The 15,261-nt window shown below is 54.3% G+C and overlaps 1 protein-coding gene across 1 annotated transcript in view; it reads right to left on the bottom strand.

The window, feature by feature from the left end:
• RPH3A (rabphilin 3A) overlaps nucleotides 1-2,774 on the bottom strand; it is a 32,178-nt gene extending 29,404 nt beyond the window's left edge. The window contains exon 1 of the mRNA XM_051634321.1: nucleotides 2,721-2,774. The gene's annotated coding sequence lies outside the window, so the exon portion shown is untranslated. The remainder of the gene's footprint in view (nucleotides 1-2,720) is intronic.
• Between the last annotated feature and the right edge of the window lie 12,487 nt (nucleotides 2,775-15,261).

The following is a 15,261-nucleotide window of genomic DNA, read 5'->3' as shown; positions in this document are numbered from 1 at the left end:
ACCCCAGGCAAGGCCAGCGGCAGCAGCTGGAGGAAGTCTGGGGACGTGAAGAGGCTGGGAAGCACCTGTGAGCCTGGCAATGAGGTGGCAGCGGGTCCTGCTGGCTGGCAGGGTCCGTTCCCCGCAGGCAGGGGGGTCCCAGCTGAGGAGCGTGGGCACCGTGCTGACTGACAGGGTGGGCATGTGCCCCATCCCTAGGCCATCACCCTGGGTGCTCAGGGCTGCAAACCCACCCTGCTCAGGGGCAGTGGGGATGCAGAGCCAGGCACACCATGCCAGGCTGGTGTGGAGGTTTCCCCCGGCTCCGCAGCCCAACCCTCTCCAGGAGCCTCAGGGAGCCCTGGCACCAGCCAGGGAGATGCCAGACTGGACACTAAGTTCAGCTCCTTCTTCTCCCCACACCCCCTCGTTCAGCATGTGGTTTCACACAGCCAGACACATGCCCATCACCAAGTTCTTGCCCCGAACAGGAGAGCCCATACACACCTCCTGAGGCTGGAGGAGACTGGTGCTGCTCAGACCCACTAGGATAGAACCAGGATCCTCCACCACAGGAACCTCATATAACATCACAGTCGTTAGCCCCAGCCACTCACCAGCTTAATGAGGATGGGGGAATTAATCAGGCCTGTGGCCAGAGCCCCGGGGAGCAGAACTCTCCTCCCCACCCAGGACCACCTGGAACAATTCATTAGCTGTAGCCACTAATTGGCAATGACTGCAGTGACATCGTCCCCTGTCTGTGGGCAGAAGGAGGGCACAGGGCCAGGGCCATCAGCAGTGCAGAGGGTCTGGGCTGCCAGCACAGCCCCTGCCACTTGCAGTGGGCATGGAGGACCAGCTCCTTTTCAGGTCCCAGAGGAAGTCCCTCAAAACTTAGGCACAGAAAAAGACTCTGGAGCTGTAGGTCCCCTGACCCTTTCTCAGCAGTCCTCCTCCCCTTGTCCTTTCCAAAACCAGGGAGGGACTGGAGCAGCATTTCATGCCAGCACACGTACCCACAGAGGCACAGCACAGTCCTGCAATGGGCTCCTGGCTTTCAACCTCACTGCAAAGGCTGCTTCCCAATTAACAATTTTTTTCCACATTCAACACACTTTCTGGCTCTCCCTGGGAGCTGGGGCAGCACAAAAGCAAGATTGCCAAGGAGCAGAGAGCAGGTCAGGGCTGGAGACAATGCCGAGCAGGTGATGTTATTTTCACCCAGCGATGTTGCTCTTCTTGGTGGGTTTGATGCCAGGGCACAGGGGCGACAGCAAGCAGCCCCCAGGGCATGGCACGGAGCTGGTGCAGCTCTGCCAGAGGAGGCTGGCACAGCCTGGCTGCAGGACAGCAGCACCCACCCCCCTGGTCCCCTGGGGGTGCCAGCAAGGAGCCCATGGGATGCTCCAGCAATCCCCAAAGCAGCTTGGGGGGCTCAGCCCCATATTCCCCCTGGCTGATCCCCACAGAGGGGCTGAACACAGATCTCCTGAGTCAGCCCCGGCAGCCAAAGCGAGCAGCTCGCTAAATCCCGACCAGATGAGTGATGCACCAACAAATAAAGCCCAGTATCACAACATTAACAATATTTATTTTCAAGCTAAGCTGCAGCCTGGGCTTTTGATACCAGTAATTAAAGCAAATGGTTCATCTCTTATCGTCTTTGCATCCCTGGAGCCAACTGGCTGTGTTTTGAAGCCCCGTATTATCTTTTTTTTTTTAATTGCAGCCTCCCGGGAAGGGGGGGATCAGGCAGATCCACACACACTTCTGAGCATGGAGCAAGCCTAAAGCAGAGCCACGATCAGGGCAGCCACCTCGCTCAGAGCTTTTTTAGCAGTGAAATGAAGAAGTGTTAGTTGCTCAAAGTCAAATTTCTGCTCTGCTTTATATCTGAAACTGGAATGAATAGAAAGACACCAGCAAGAAAGGTAATCAGCTGCCCTCTAAAGCACCCCATCCCTGGTAATGGCAGAGCAAGCCACCTCAGCCTGGTTTTGCCTCCAGGAGCTTTCGGGCTACAAATCCAAATGGCTTTTAATGCTGTTTGCAACACTTTTGCCTGTCCTGGGAGAGGGGCAATGGAGGCACCTGCTAAAGCCCTTGGGGCAGCCCTGTGCCGGGCTGCACTGCCCTTTCCCAGCCCTGACTCAGAGCAGAAAATGCGAAGCACCTGGGCAGCAGGCTCTGTGCACCAAGGCTGGGATGGTGCCCGCATCCCACTACTGCCAGATGCCCAGGGCTGGAGCTCAGCTCCCCATGCCCGTCAGAGAGATGGAGCTCAGCTCCTCAAGCCCACCACAGGGCTGGAGCTCAGCTCCCGAGCCCATCACAGCTCCTCATGCTCCAGGAAAAAAGGGTCAAGAGACAATTCCAGGGGCTTCAAACCCCTAAAACGCCCAACGTGTTCGAAAGTTGCCCGCACAGGGTGAAGTCCGAAAGTCTCCACTGGGCCAACCCTCCACCGACCCCACCGTGCCCAAGGGCCGATGCCAGCTCCAGGCACCGGCTGGGTCCCGGCTCCGGCCGCTGCCACGGGAGACGTGGCCGTGGGCAGGTCACCCACTGTCCCCCCAGTCCCGGGATGCTCCAACTTTCCCGGCCGGCTGCTCCCTGCCGGGGGCTTCGCCTTTGGCCGAGCATCCCCCGATGCATCCCGACCCCCGTCATCTCCCCCGGACCCCTCCCCATCTGCGGCTCTCCCCGCTCTTCCCCCCGATCCCCCATCCCCCCGTTACCTGGGCCGGGGTCCCTCCGGGCTGTCTCCCCGCGCACGGCCGGGCTGGGCTCGGCGCGGCTCCGCCGGCAGCACTGCGGAGCGGGGCGGGGAGGGGACGCGGGGAGGGGACGCGGGGAGGGGACACGGCCGGGGCCAGCCCCGCTCCGCTGCCCGCCCCGGGAGCCGCCCCCGGTGCAGCCCCTCTGCCAAAGCGGGGGTTACAGCCGGAGGAACCCCCTCTCTGCACATCGTCTCCAATAGCCTTTCCCCTCTCCAATTCTTATTCCTTCCCAACCCTCTCCCCTATCCCATTCCATCCCCTCTCCATCCCTCATCCTGGCCCCTACTGGGCTTTGGGCAACCCCTCAGCATTGGCCCCAGCCCCCAGCTGCCTGCGCCAGCAACTCCTCCCCTTGAAGTGGGGCAGGGGCTTCCCCTGGCCCCCCACAGCACCAGGCAAAGGCTGTGGGAGCTGTCAGCCTGGCCCAGCTCCCCCACGTTGGGGTTCATCCCTGACTTCAGGTTGATCAGCCTGGGGGATCCCTCAGCCTGGGTTCCCTTGCCTGGGTTAACCCTAAAAAACCATCTGAGCCCCATGCTGGGACCTTGTGGAGAGCTCCGATCTGCAGGGACAGTTACAGCAGGGAATGGAGACAGCAGAGGGTTCAGAGCTCAGTGGGAACCCTCTTCCTGAGCTGAGACACCCGCAACTTCACACACCGAAAGGAGCAACAGTCTGAACCCACCCCCAGGACCCACCTCGTATGCCCTGGCTGGAGACCAACCTCCCTCCTGCTGTGGCAGGGACTGGGAGGGAGCTAGAGCTGGGCTGGGATGGAGCCTGGCTCACTAGCATGTTTTCCTGCCACCTCCATCAGCTCCAGCAGCCCCATTTCACTCCCTCTCAATATTCCAGGGGGAACCATATAACACCCTTGGGCTTTCTTCACTTTCCAGAAGTTCTCCTGCCGGTGGCTCCTGCATTCCCTCTCGACAGGTGAAGTGACTTGGATGGAGCCTCTGCTGGCAGGAAGGGGGATGGAAATCAGAGCTGGCCTCAGACCTCAGCACGAGTGGCCAAGGAGAGGAATTCAATAAAAAACGTTAATGAAAGGATCTGTGAGATGAAGCCAAGGGGGTGAGACGTGGTCCTGGGCTGCCCCTGCGAGCAGGAGACCAACAGGCTTTGAGCAACACCAAGGATGCGAAGCCTGAGTCACGGGGGAAAGGAAAGTTTCTCATTCCTATAGCCAGATTTCACCTCTTTTATATAAAATATTTTTAGCCAGTTGCAAGTAAGCCTTTCAAGAAAATCCTACCTTTATTTTTTTAGATTTAAAAAGAAGTCCCTGAAGAGACATAAATCCTTGAAAGACGGAGCATGTTCCTGCCTTCAGCAAGGAAAATATTTCACTACTCAAGGTTGAATCTTGATTGGCATTCATCTAGAAGCTTGATGGACATCTTTTCTTTCAGGCTCATCCATGTATATTTATTTAGTGAAAGGATCCCTCACTTATGCAAAGTAGCTGGAGAGACGAGCACAGCACTTTCAAGCTGATTTGTCTTGACACCTTCCTTGGAGACTGACAAAAGGGAGCAGCATGTGCAGAAATTGGAAAATCAGATCTAAAAGCCACCTTCCAGAAAGGAAAAAAGCAACACCTGCCATTCTCTGTTCTGAACGCCTGGCACTTCCCTTCCCTTTTTTTTTTAGCCCACGTTCTAAAAATGAAAGAGCCAGTTTGATTTTTGTTGAATTAGAAACCCCTCCTGGCAGTCTGGCATCTCCTGCAGCAGATCAAAGCCTGGGGGTTTTATTTATTTATTTCCTCCCAGGTTTTATGCTGACGTCCCCAAGCCCTCTAGATCTCAAGGGTCAGTTATATTTCCCCTTGAGGTCTGACCCAACAAGCAGCAAAATGCTCCACTCAACCCCAGAGCCCATCGTGCTCGGAGCCTCGGCCGCGGTGCCCGGCCGGCCTGCGGTACCCACGCTCCTGGGTTTAATACCACCAGCAGCAACCCGCTGGCTGCATGAGCTCAATTGTGATGATTGATGGCAGCTCGGGCTCCTAAGAGAGTGTTTTTTTCACTGCTGCAAACCACCAAAAGCTGAGCTGCTCCTCCCCGAGCCCGCCCGGCTGCAGAGCCCAAGGGATGCCCCCCAGGTTTGTCCTGGAAGAAGAGCCGGGCACCAGCTGCGTTGGAACGGGGAAAGGGCTCAGCTCCCCACACCCAAAATCCACCAGCAGCCACCCGGTGCAGCCAGCGTGGCTCCTCACCCTTACACTGGGCTTTAGAGAAAATTTTGGAGGGGAAAATAGGGAGAAGAAGATGGAGACATGGATGGTTAGCAGCAGGCTGAGCTCTCCCAACAGGATGGACCCTGGATGCTGCAACCAGGGAGGCTGAGCTCAGTACTTTGGGCACAAGAGGGTTTGCACTTACTGTTTCAAGAGGACAAAAGGCCAAGCCAAGATTTAGGCCAGAGCAGGAGAAAACCCTCCCTCAGGCTTTTCCCTGGGACCTGCGCAGGATGTGGCCAGATCCAAGCAGTTTAATTAACACCTTGTCCCCCTCCAGCCCAACCTCCTGCTGGCTCAGAAAATAACAAGCAAGGCACAAGCCTGAGGAGTCATCCTCGATTAATCTCCTTGATTAAAGTGCTGAAATAATAGTTAAAAATTAATTAAAAAGGAAAGGAAAGCAAGTTTTATCCCTTGTCACTTGATTCAGGTGCTGGGGTGTCACAGGGACACCCAGCTGCTCCAAGAAGTGGTAAAAGGAAATTTTCTCTTCTTCAGAAGCTGTGGCTGGGGAAACTGAGGAGGAAAAGCATCCTGTGAGGATTCTGGGACATTTTTAACCATCCCCTGCATCTCCATGTCAGCCCTTGCCAGCCCCATCCTGGCACTGTCCCTGCCAGAGGTGTGGGAAAGCATTTGTGGTGTGGGGGCTTCAGCATCCCACCCTATTCCCACCCATGCTGAGTGCCAGCAACCCCAGGAGCAAATCCCCATTCCCAACCCACCTCATCCCAGATCCCGAGGAGACCCACAAGGACCCCAAATCCCTTGGCAGCACCCCCGTGTCCCCTTCCTGCAGCCCCAGCCTGGGGGCTGAGCAGTGATGCACAGCCCTGAGCTCAGAAGGCCCAGCTCAATCATGTAGGCAGCTCATTACACTCTTTTAATAAGAAATGTGCTGGTTTTACATTCATTTCTCATTCCTGATAACATTCTGTCCTATATAACTGCACTGTTATCCTTGGCGAGGTGAGGGGAAGAATACATTTCCTAAAAGACTGCCTGCATTAATTTTTCAATAAGTGCCATAAAAGATTTAATCTCCAGCTCCTCTTTTGTTAATGGAATTAGTAAAACTTATTTACTGATCTAATTAATTGGTGTCTTCACAGCGTTTCAGAAACTTACTGGTTTCAGCTGAGAATAACTGGGCTTCACTGCACTTTAGAGACAGCAAAGAGCATGTACCTGTGAGCTTTAAATTATTTAAATTATTTCTGATCAGGTGCTTTATGAAGAAGGAAGGAGCTTTATCTCCCCTTCAACCCTTGAACATGGAGCATCAGCTGTGCTACAGCAGTGCCAATATATATTGGATAACAGTTGGTGCTGGTAACAGCCCCCAGTGCCAGGATGGATCCTCTCTATCCCGCAGCGATTGGAGGGAGCCACCTGCATCCCCTCAGCATCCCTGCAGCCCAGCCATGCTGCACCCTCACCAAATGAGGGGGTTTATTCATTTCTCTACCTCTCATCCCCTCTGCAGCCCAGGGACATGGTGCTCAGGGATGCCCATGGAGGAGTCCTGAGCCACAGCCCTGGGGCTGGGGGTCCCGTCTCCCCCCTGAGACTTCTCCCATCACTTTAAATAGGTCACCCCATGCTCGACAGCCACGCTTCACAGCGGGGGAGGTTGGACTTCTTCACACTCTTGCTCTCCGAGCTGCTTTTCTAGGTCACCAACCCACAGCGGCGGATGAAAATAGAGTCTCACTGCTTCCCATGTCCCACGGCCATAGGCTGAGCTGCTGAGGCCTTGGCAGCCACGGCCAAAGGGGAAGGGGTGTGAGGGGGGGAGCTGCAAACCCTCGCTCCTCCAGGCATAGGCAACATTGCACCCCCAGAATAAGCAACTCCAAGAGTGCAGCAATATGTGTCCTGGCATGAGGATGTCACCAAGGTGGTTTTGGGACAGGGATGCAGTGCCCAGCCCATCCCCATGGTGCTGGGTCTCACCTTGGTGCCCCAGCTGGTGACAGAGGACAACCACCCCAGGCCAGGCTTTGGAGAAAGCCATCAGAGACACCAGCCCCCAGCTCAGCCTGAGCTGCAGCTCCAGCAGCAGCTTGGTTCAATCCACAGGAATTAACTCCCGGCAAGCAGTGATCTCCAGGCAGGCAGCCACATTCCCAGCCAGGCACAGAGACCTGGAAACACTCTCCCGTGGAGAGGCTGGCTGCTCTGCTTTGCAACAGAAAAGCATCACCCCGCTCTTCTCTCTCTCCCCAGCAGCTTCCAAATGGAAATTTTACCCTGGGAAAGGGAAGCCCAGCAGCAAGCAGCAGCACACAGGTATCTGCTCACTCCCCAGCCCAGTTCCAGGAATATCTTCCCATTCTGCCAGGAAATGCAGGCAGAGCTCAGCTGGTGGATCCCCCATCCTTCCCCAGCCAAGAATCACACCCACATCCACACGGGGAAAGCAGCAAAGTCCCTGAGCCAGACCCACAGCTTAGATAATTCCATGGCTTTTTCAAGTGGTGGTGGTGACTGTGATCACATTCCTACAGCACTCCAGGACCGAGCATTGTCCCCTCCCCTGCGGTGCCCGGGAGCTGAGGTCCCTTCCCAGCACTGGCAGTGGGGATGTGGCTCTTCAGGACTGTAGGGCAGCAGGTCTGGTGGGGACCCCATCCCCCTGTTGTACATCCTCCCCTTTCCACATCAATCCACGGCAAAAGCCTTGGCAAGTCTAAACAACCCAAGCTCTGTTCTTCACAGGGTGATTAAGGGGTTAAGTTGGCGCGGGTTAAATCCACAAGGGATGGAGCAAGAGGGAGCCTTTTCCAGCAACTGCAGCTTGTTTAACAAGCTTAGAAATTGATCCTGTCGTCGAGCCCCATCCAAAGGACAGCCCTGGTGAGACACGGCTGAGAGGGGATTTGGCTCCTGAGCCTTCCCAGCACGGAGCTGTTTGCTGGGGTCAATCCCAGGGGCAAATCCCAGATGAGCAGCACCCGGGGAAGGCGGAGGGTCCTGGGGCTGTGATTTGGGTCCCTGGAGAGCAGCAGCTCAGCACACCCCTGCATCCGCGGGGCAGCTCAACCCAAAGCCACAGCGACCGTCCCTACAGGAAGAGCTGGTTTGCAGCTCGTTTTATTTCCCAGCCAAGCCTGCAGGACACGGATCCATGGCTGCTCCAGCCCATGCCTGGAGGGCCAGGATTCGCTTTGAAAAATTTCAGCAGCAGCAGCTGAGGTTCTCACGCAACACCGAGAGGGGGCTGCGAGGGGAAAGGTTGCTTGACTGGTAGCACCAGGCTTTAAATCAGGAGAACTGGCTGGTTGGTGGATTTACAGCTGCCCTTGCTGCCAGCATGCCTGGTTTTGGGAAGAAACCCAGCAGACATCTCTCATCCCGGGCAGCAAACTCTGCCAGGAGCAGCCTGCTGGGTGCTCCAGAGAGGACAAGCAGCTCCAGGCAGTGAGCTGGAGCCTCTGCAAATCTCCCAGCACCCAGGAAGGGTTAACCTGGAATATCACTGCAGGAGTCTTCTCACCACCACCTGCAGCAGGGAAGGCAAGGAGAGCTTTTGAGATACACTGGAACTAGTTGCTTTGATCTTGAGTGCTGTGGAGTCTTATTGCTGCTGCTTAAAGGAAAAACAACTTCCGAGGGCTTTGATATTCTTGAAAACACAAACACTGTGGCTGAGAAATGCTCCCCAGCAGCTAACGTGCATTCACACTCAATTCTGTTAACCTGGATAAAGGTTTTTCTAGCGAAAAGTCCAAGCCTGAGCAGCCTCCCAGTGGGATACTGGTATCATTCCTCTTCCAGGAGGAGTGTGCAGAAGGTCAGGGAAAGTCACCTAGATCAGAGCAATGAATACAAATCTCCTGTCACTGGGCAAGCTGCAGGCAGGTAGCTGAGAGCTACAGCTCTGAGGTTCCTACTGAAGATAAAAGGTTGCTACTGGACCCGTGACCCAAGAACAGGCACAGTGTGGGAGCCAGGTGCTAAAATGTATTGCTGAGAGCTCACCAGATGGACAGATGAAGGTTGGATGGAGCCAGCTTGAGCTCAACACTTGGTTTGACAGATCTCCTTCAATCCCACTCCCCAAAGGATGCTCCAGCACAATGCAACTGGTACTGGGCTGGCCATCGGCCACAGGGTCTGGGGCAGCACCTTCCCACTCCACGCTCCATGTGAGACCCCAAATGCACCCACAAACCTTTGAACTGCTGTGCAAAACTTGACCACAACTTGCAGGTCTGTGCCAGAGGATCAGATCTGGTGTTTTGGTTGGCCTGATCTTTGCCTCAGCAGATGCAGCCAGGGGCAGAGCTGGATGCTCCTCTCCAACTAAGGCATCAGGAAATTATGAGATAAAACAAACACATTCTCCTTGGACCAAGAGACAACTAAGGAAGAGAAAGTGAGTTGGCAATACCTCCAGCCCACACCCAGCCATGAAGATTTGGCTGGAGGCAGCAGAAGGTCCACCAGTGCCAGTCCCACTGATGGACCAGCAGTGACAGCTCAGAACCCTGCAGCTGTACAACTCTGCACCTCCACGAGGCCAGCAGAGACTCATGAGCTGGTGCTTCCAGGTGGGAAGCCAGCCCTGTCTCCACGTCCCTGCTCAGGAAGCAGAAAATAAGGCAGGCAGGAAGGAATTAATCCCTGAGGAGCAGCTGCCCAGGGTTTAGCACCGAGCAATTCAAGCGAGTCCCTCAGTGCCAACAGCACCAGAGGTTGGCACCAGTGGAAGGACAGATTTGTCTCATTGCAGGAAAATCTACCTCCACCTCGATTGTTTTCTCCTTACAGCAAGTCAGTGTTGAGCACAGCAACGTGTCACCCGGGTGTGCATGGAGCGGGGTGGGGAAGAGTGGGATGCCTGGTTGTGGCTGGACTCAGCAGCCTGCCATCATGGGAGCAAGAGCTGAGCAGCCTCTTCCTCCCTGGGAAGTGAAGGAAATCTCAGGTCCTCCCTAACCTGTCCTCAGGTGAAGGAGGTGGCTGTCAGCCTGTGCCCCAGCTGCAGCCTGGTGTCCCAATGACACTTCAGGGACAGCTCGGCCACTGCTCTGACATGTGCCGCATCCTGATGGGTGGCCCAAATCTCTTTCCACATCTCCCTTCAGCTCCAGTACAGCCCCAGGCAGGAGGTGACCTGGTTGGGGACACATACATCTCCCAGAGCTTTTGGTGTCAGCATCCCAGGGGCCAGGTCTTGCACCCGAGGTCCAAAGCAGGGGGGGTGACCATCACCTCATCATGGGGCTCACAGTTCCAGCAGCACAACCGCATCCAGCCACAGAGACCAGGCACCAGCAGAGCCAGCCTGTCCCAGGGCTGCCTCCTCTTCAGAAAAACAAGAAAAAAAACACCTCATAATCACCCAGGATGAGCTTATCCCTCCAGAGACCCCCCACCACAGCCCTCAGGGCTGAGCCCACAAATCCACCTGCAAAACCTGACCTGAATTTCAACCCCAAATGTGACCACGATTTGCAATGGGCCCTGGCAGCACCTTGCCCTGCTTCCCAGCCCTGTGTCCCAGCATCCTGCCCTGCTTCCCAGCCCTGTGTCCCAGCGTCCTGCCCTGCTTCCCAGCCCTGTGTCCCAGCGTCCTGCCCTGCTTCCCAGCCCTGTGTCCCAGCGTCCTGCCCTGCTTCCCAGCCCTGTGTCCCAGCACCTAGGGTGGCAGCAGGGACGGGCAGGGCTGAGCAGCTGCAGCCTTCACCACCCGATCAATAACTTTTATCTGCATCATGATGTGCCTTTGCAGGGAAATAAATTAGATGTGTAGGACATGGAGCAGCCAGTGCCACGGGACAAAACATCTCCTGATCCATCCCAACAAGTCGAGGTACAAATCCAGAAGTTGATGCACGCCCAGAACTGGAAGTCAGCCTCAGTCCTGCACAGCCCTCTGCTTTGTTTCTGGATGTCTTTGATTTCTCTGACTTCTGGAGCCACGTATGAAGTGGGCCGGGGGAGCTATGCCCATGGAGACAGAGAAATCTTGTCCTGCTGCTGGCTGAGGGAAGGTCTCTCCAGCCCGTCCCTGGATGTGGGATCAGGCACAAGAAAGTCGCGGGGTCACCTGAGCCGTTGGGGGGTGGGCGGGCAGCCACCTGCTCCAGGGGGCAGCCACTGAAGGAGAGTAAAACATGCCAGCTGGGAAAAAATGGAAGGAAAGGACAAGGAAGAAGAATGAAGGGAGAGAAAGAAGAAGGAAGGAAAAAAAGAGAGAGGGGAAGCAAAAAGAAGGGGGGGAAAGAAGGGGAAATAAGACGGGGGAAAGAATTAAAAAAAAAAAAAAAAAAAAAAAGGTGAAGGGAAGAAAGAAAAAGAAAGGGGAAAAAAGAGAAGGGGGAAAAAAGGTAAATAAGGAAAAAAAGGGGGAAAAGAAAAATGAAGAAGAAGGGAAAAGGAAGGGGAAAGCGCAGCGCTCGGTGAGCGCGGAGCCGCTCTCCGCTCCCCGCGGGGGAACGGGCCGGCGGGGCTGGAGCCGGCGCTGGGGACCCTGCGAGGAGCTGCCAGGGCAAAGCTCCCCGCCCTCGGTCCCTTCTTGGAAAGAGCTGGATGATTTCACCCCCAAGATTTTTGGAGGGAAAGAGCCCGAGAGCTGAGAGCCGCGGTCCTGCCGCCGGGGCCGAGCAGCCCCCCAGGAGCGGCCCCACCGGCCGCCGGGAATCGGGGCTCCGGGGCAGTTCCCGGGAATGCCCGCGGGCGGAGGGATGCGGGGATGCTCCAGCCAGGACGGGAACTGCCAAACCTCCAACTACAGATGGATTTGGACATATTTTTGTACTCAAATCCCCTTCCGGGACCCCCCCTGTGCTGCGGGCACCCTTGGCACAGCTTCTCTCCCTCTGCTTCCTGCTCCGGGAGGGAATTCGGGGCCGCTCCATCCCCTTCCCAGCCCGCCCCAGCAGGCGGCTGCTGCCTTTTCTTCTCCAGGGCTGTCAATCCCGACATCGAGCCTTTCCCCTCCCCTCCTGCTTTTTACTGTTTGGCAGCCCTTCAGGTTGTGTTTGTGTTTTGGCTGCCAGCAATGCAGCACTTACAGACCTGCCCTGGATTTATCTGCTGCAGCCTCAGCCGCTGAATTAACCAAGACAAAAGTTGGGGACATGTTGGAAATGGCAGTTTTCTATCATCCAAGATGCTCATCAGCCCTCTCCCACCAACAGCCCCCTCTCCTGCCTCCATTCATTCCTGCTTACAGCCTTGATCAACCTCAATTGCCCTCAAAATGGATTAACTAAACATTTTCCTTTTCTATCCTCCCTCCCAGCCAGGTTTGCCCCAGTCAGATCTCACACAGCAGCTCCAGGAGCAATTCCCCACAGGTTGGACCCCCCCAGCCCTCCTAATCTTGGGGTTCCCCCAGAAGCACATGGCACCACAGACTCCCCCCACATTTCCCAGGCCATATTTCTGGTGTCCCAAGTAGATTCTCTAGTGTCTGATAAAGACTGAGCACCTCAACATCCCTGCAGCAGAAACTGTTTACCTCTGCCTTGCTGTTCCAACACACCAACTTGTAGAGATTTAATTACCTTTTAAACCTTTAGTGCTTTATCAAGTGGTCCAACAGCTCACAGAGTGCTGGAGGATGGGAACAAGGCAGCAGAGCAGTCACACAAACTGCATTTTGGTGCATTACCCTGTGATTTTGGTGCATTGGCCTGTGATTTTGGTGCATTAGGCTGCAGGACACAGACCCTGCCAGATCCAGTCCTCCTAGCCAGGGACTGGCATGGAATGAGGTGTCCAAGAACAATGCAGTGAGAGAAGCCAGAGTGCACCAAGGTGCCAGCAAGGACCAAGCCATGAAGGTCAGAGCAGATGATGGCTCTGCCCATGCCCTGCTGCAGGACAGGTCTTGGTGTGTGACATCCTGGCTCCGCTAGCCCAGAGCCCTTCTGCAACCCCAGCCATCCCAGTTTTTAGTCTCCTCTGAACTGCCAGCTCCTCACTCCCTTCACCTTCAGGCTTTTAACTGTTAATGCTCCCTCTGTGCAGCCATGACCCTGACGATGGGAAGCAGAGGTAAGTGGGATTAATTCTGCCCCCATCACTCAGCCAGGTCCTAATCTCTTGACACCAGCCCCAACTCAAGGCCATCGCTCCCTTCCCTGGAGCTACTCCCCATTTACATCAGCAATACTGATAATCTGGCTCGTTAGGTTTTAATACACAGCTTCAACAGCTTATTTAAAATTCATTGGGGCTTCCCTGCTCAAAAGGATTTAAGACCTAAAATAAAATTAAAAAAAAAAAAAAATAAAAGCGCATGTTTGTGGCATTCTGCAAAGCCCTGAGGCCAGAAGGACCAAACCTCTCCATCTGCTCTGCAGTGCAGAAGGAGCAGGGCTGGAGTAAATCAAGCTGGAGCGACACAGTGATGGCTCCCACAGACACTCCTGCCAGCACAGACAGTGGATCCAGGGGGAGAAGAAACCCCCTCATGAGATGGAAGAAAACTTCTGTGCTTCTTCCTGATATTCCCCTAACAGGGAGAGCCACAGCTCTGGGGAGGACCCTGCCCCAACCAAAGGTAGGGAGGTGGAAAGGACAATTGGCCACTTACCTGCTGGAGCATCCCTAGGGATGCCCTTTGAAATGGAGCAGTGGGAGCAGGGACTGCTCCACTGGGATGGACCTTCCCCAGCACCCAGCTGGTGGCTACAGCTCGGGGTGGAGCTCAACAGGCTGGTCCCAGGGTCCTGCCGTGCTGGACAGAGATGGCTGGTGAGCCACACCAGCTGAAAGAAGCCCTGGAACCAAAGGATGGAGTGGAAGAGCTGAGGATAATGCAGCAAAATTTGGTGTATTTAATACAGAAGAGGAAGAATGAGATGATGCCTTCATGCCATAGTACAAGGAGTCATTTTGTATTGCAACACAAACTAAAATACACCAATAAATAGAGATTATTAATGCCAAAATTGTAAAAAGCAGCAAGATCTGGAGCAATTGAATGAAAGCAGATTTAAATAGCTGGCCAAGGAGTTATTTCTAGTTATATCTAGAAGTCCTTTTTAAAAGGCTTCTTTAAATCACAATGGTGTGATTTATTTCCTTGTGTGTTAAAACAAACCCTATTGCCTTCCAAAACAATTGGGCTGACATTGAAGCCAGGCAAAAACAAAGGAAGATCTGCAAGAGGCCTCACTTAAGGAAGAAATGAAATTTCATTAGTGCCAAATCAGCACGCATTTATGAAAAGCAGATTTCATTAAACCAACCTGAGGGGGTTTTTATGAGATTCTAAAATGAGTTTATCAACACGACAGGGTGTTTGATTCAGCTGCAGGTGACATTTTGATGAAGAAGCTGGAACAACATAAAAACCAACACAGACCCTGTTAAATCTCTAAACAGCTGGTTAAGATGCAGCTGCCAAAATGTCATTGGAGGAAGGACCTGCCCCTGCCAGGGCTGCTCTGCTGGCTGATGAGCCACTGGATAATGAGGGTTAAATAATGGACATAGGGAAAACAGTTTTAAAGTTGAGGTAAAAGCAAAGCTCAGAAGAAAAGGTTCCTCCTGGCCTTAAAAGTAATTTAAAAAGGGCTGGGAAAGGGGAAACATGGGGTGAACATAGGGCAGGGGTTTCTCTTGCCTCCTGCTCCATTTGGGTGCACATCGTGGTGCTGCTGTGGCTTCAAACAGGGCTGCAGCCAGTATGCCCACCAGCAGGGACCTCCTGTGCTGGAGTTCTGCTCAAGCCTTTATTCCTCTCCTGGGAAATCAGCAGAAAGGCTCCACAACAGGCAACAACTGAAAAAAAAACCCCACTTATTAGGAGGATCAAAGTTAGAAGACACAGCTCTGCAGTCACCTCAGGTCACACCTCTCTCATCCCCAACTAATTGTCATCACAGCATCACTGCTAGGTCAATAACTTCAAGACAGTCAAGAATTACTTCTGCTTGCTTTATCACCACTTATCCTCATGGAAAGCAAGCTGAGTGTATTCTCCAGCTGGGGAAAAAATGTTTTGACCTCATGTTTCCTTGGGGGCAGAACCTGCCATGACAGAGGAGACTGTGGCCCTTCAGGTGGAGAGCAACTGTGCTCCTGACCCACTGAGTTCAGAGAAGTTTTGTTCAGCAAACTTGAGCTCAAAGTTCTTGACAAACACAACTGGGGAACCTGCCCTACTCCCAGCTGGCCCTAACTTGACACCCACACTGCTTCTAAGCTGCTTCTTCAGATAGAATTCAGAAGAGCCAGCATGACTGATGGTTACAGCTCCAGACTGCTCTCAGCAGTGTCTCCACA

This window comes from Apus apus, chromosome 16 (assembly GCF_020740795.1).
Source record: "Apus apus isolate bApuApu2 chromosome 16, bApuApu2.pri.cur, whole genome shotgun sequence".
NCBI lineage: Eukaryota > Metazoa > Chordata > Aves > Apodiformes > Apodidae > Apus > Apus apus.
This window is presented reverse-complemented; position numbering and strand designations above follow the sequence as displayed.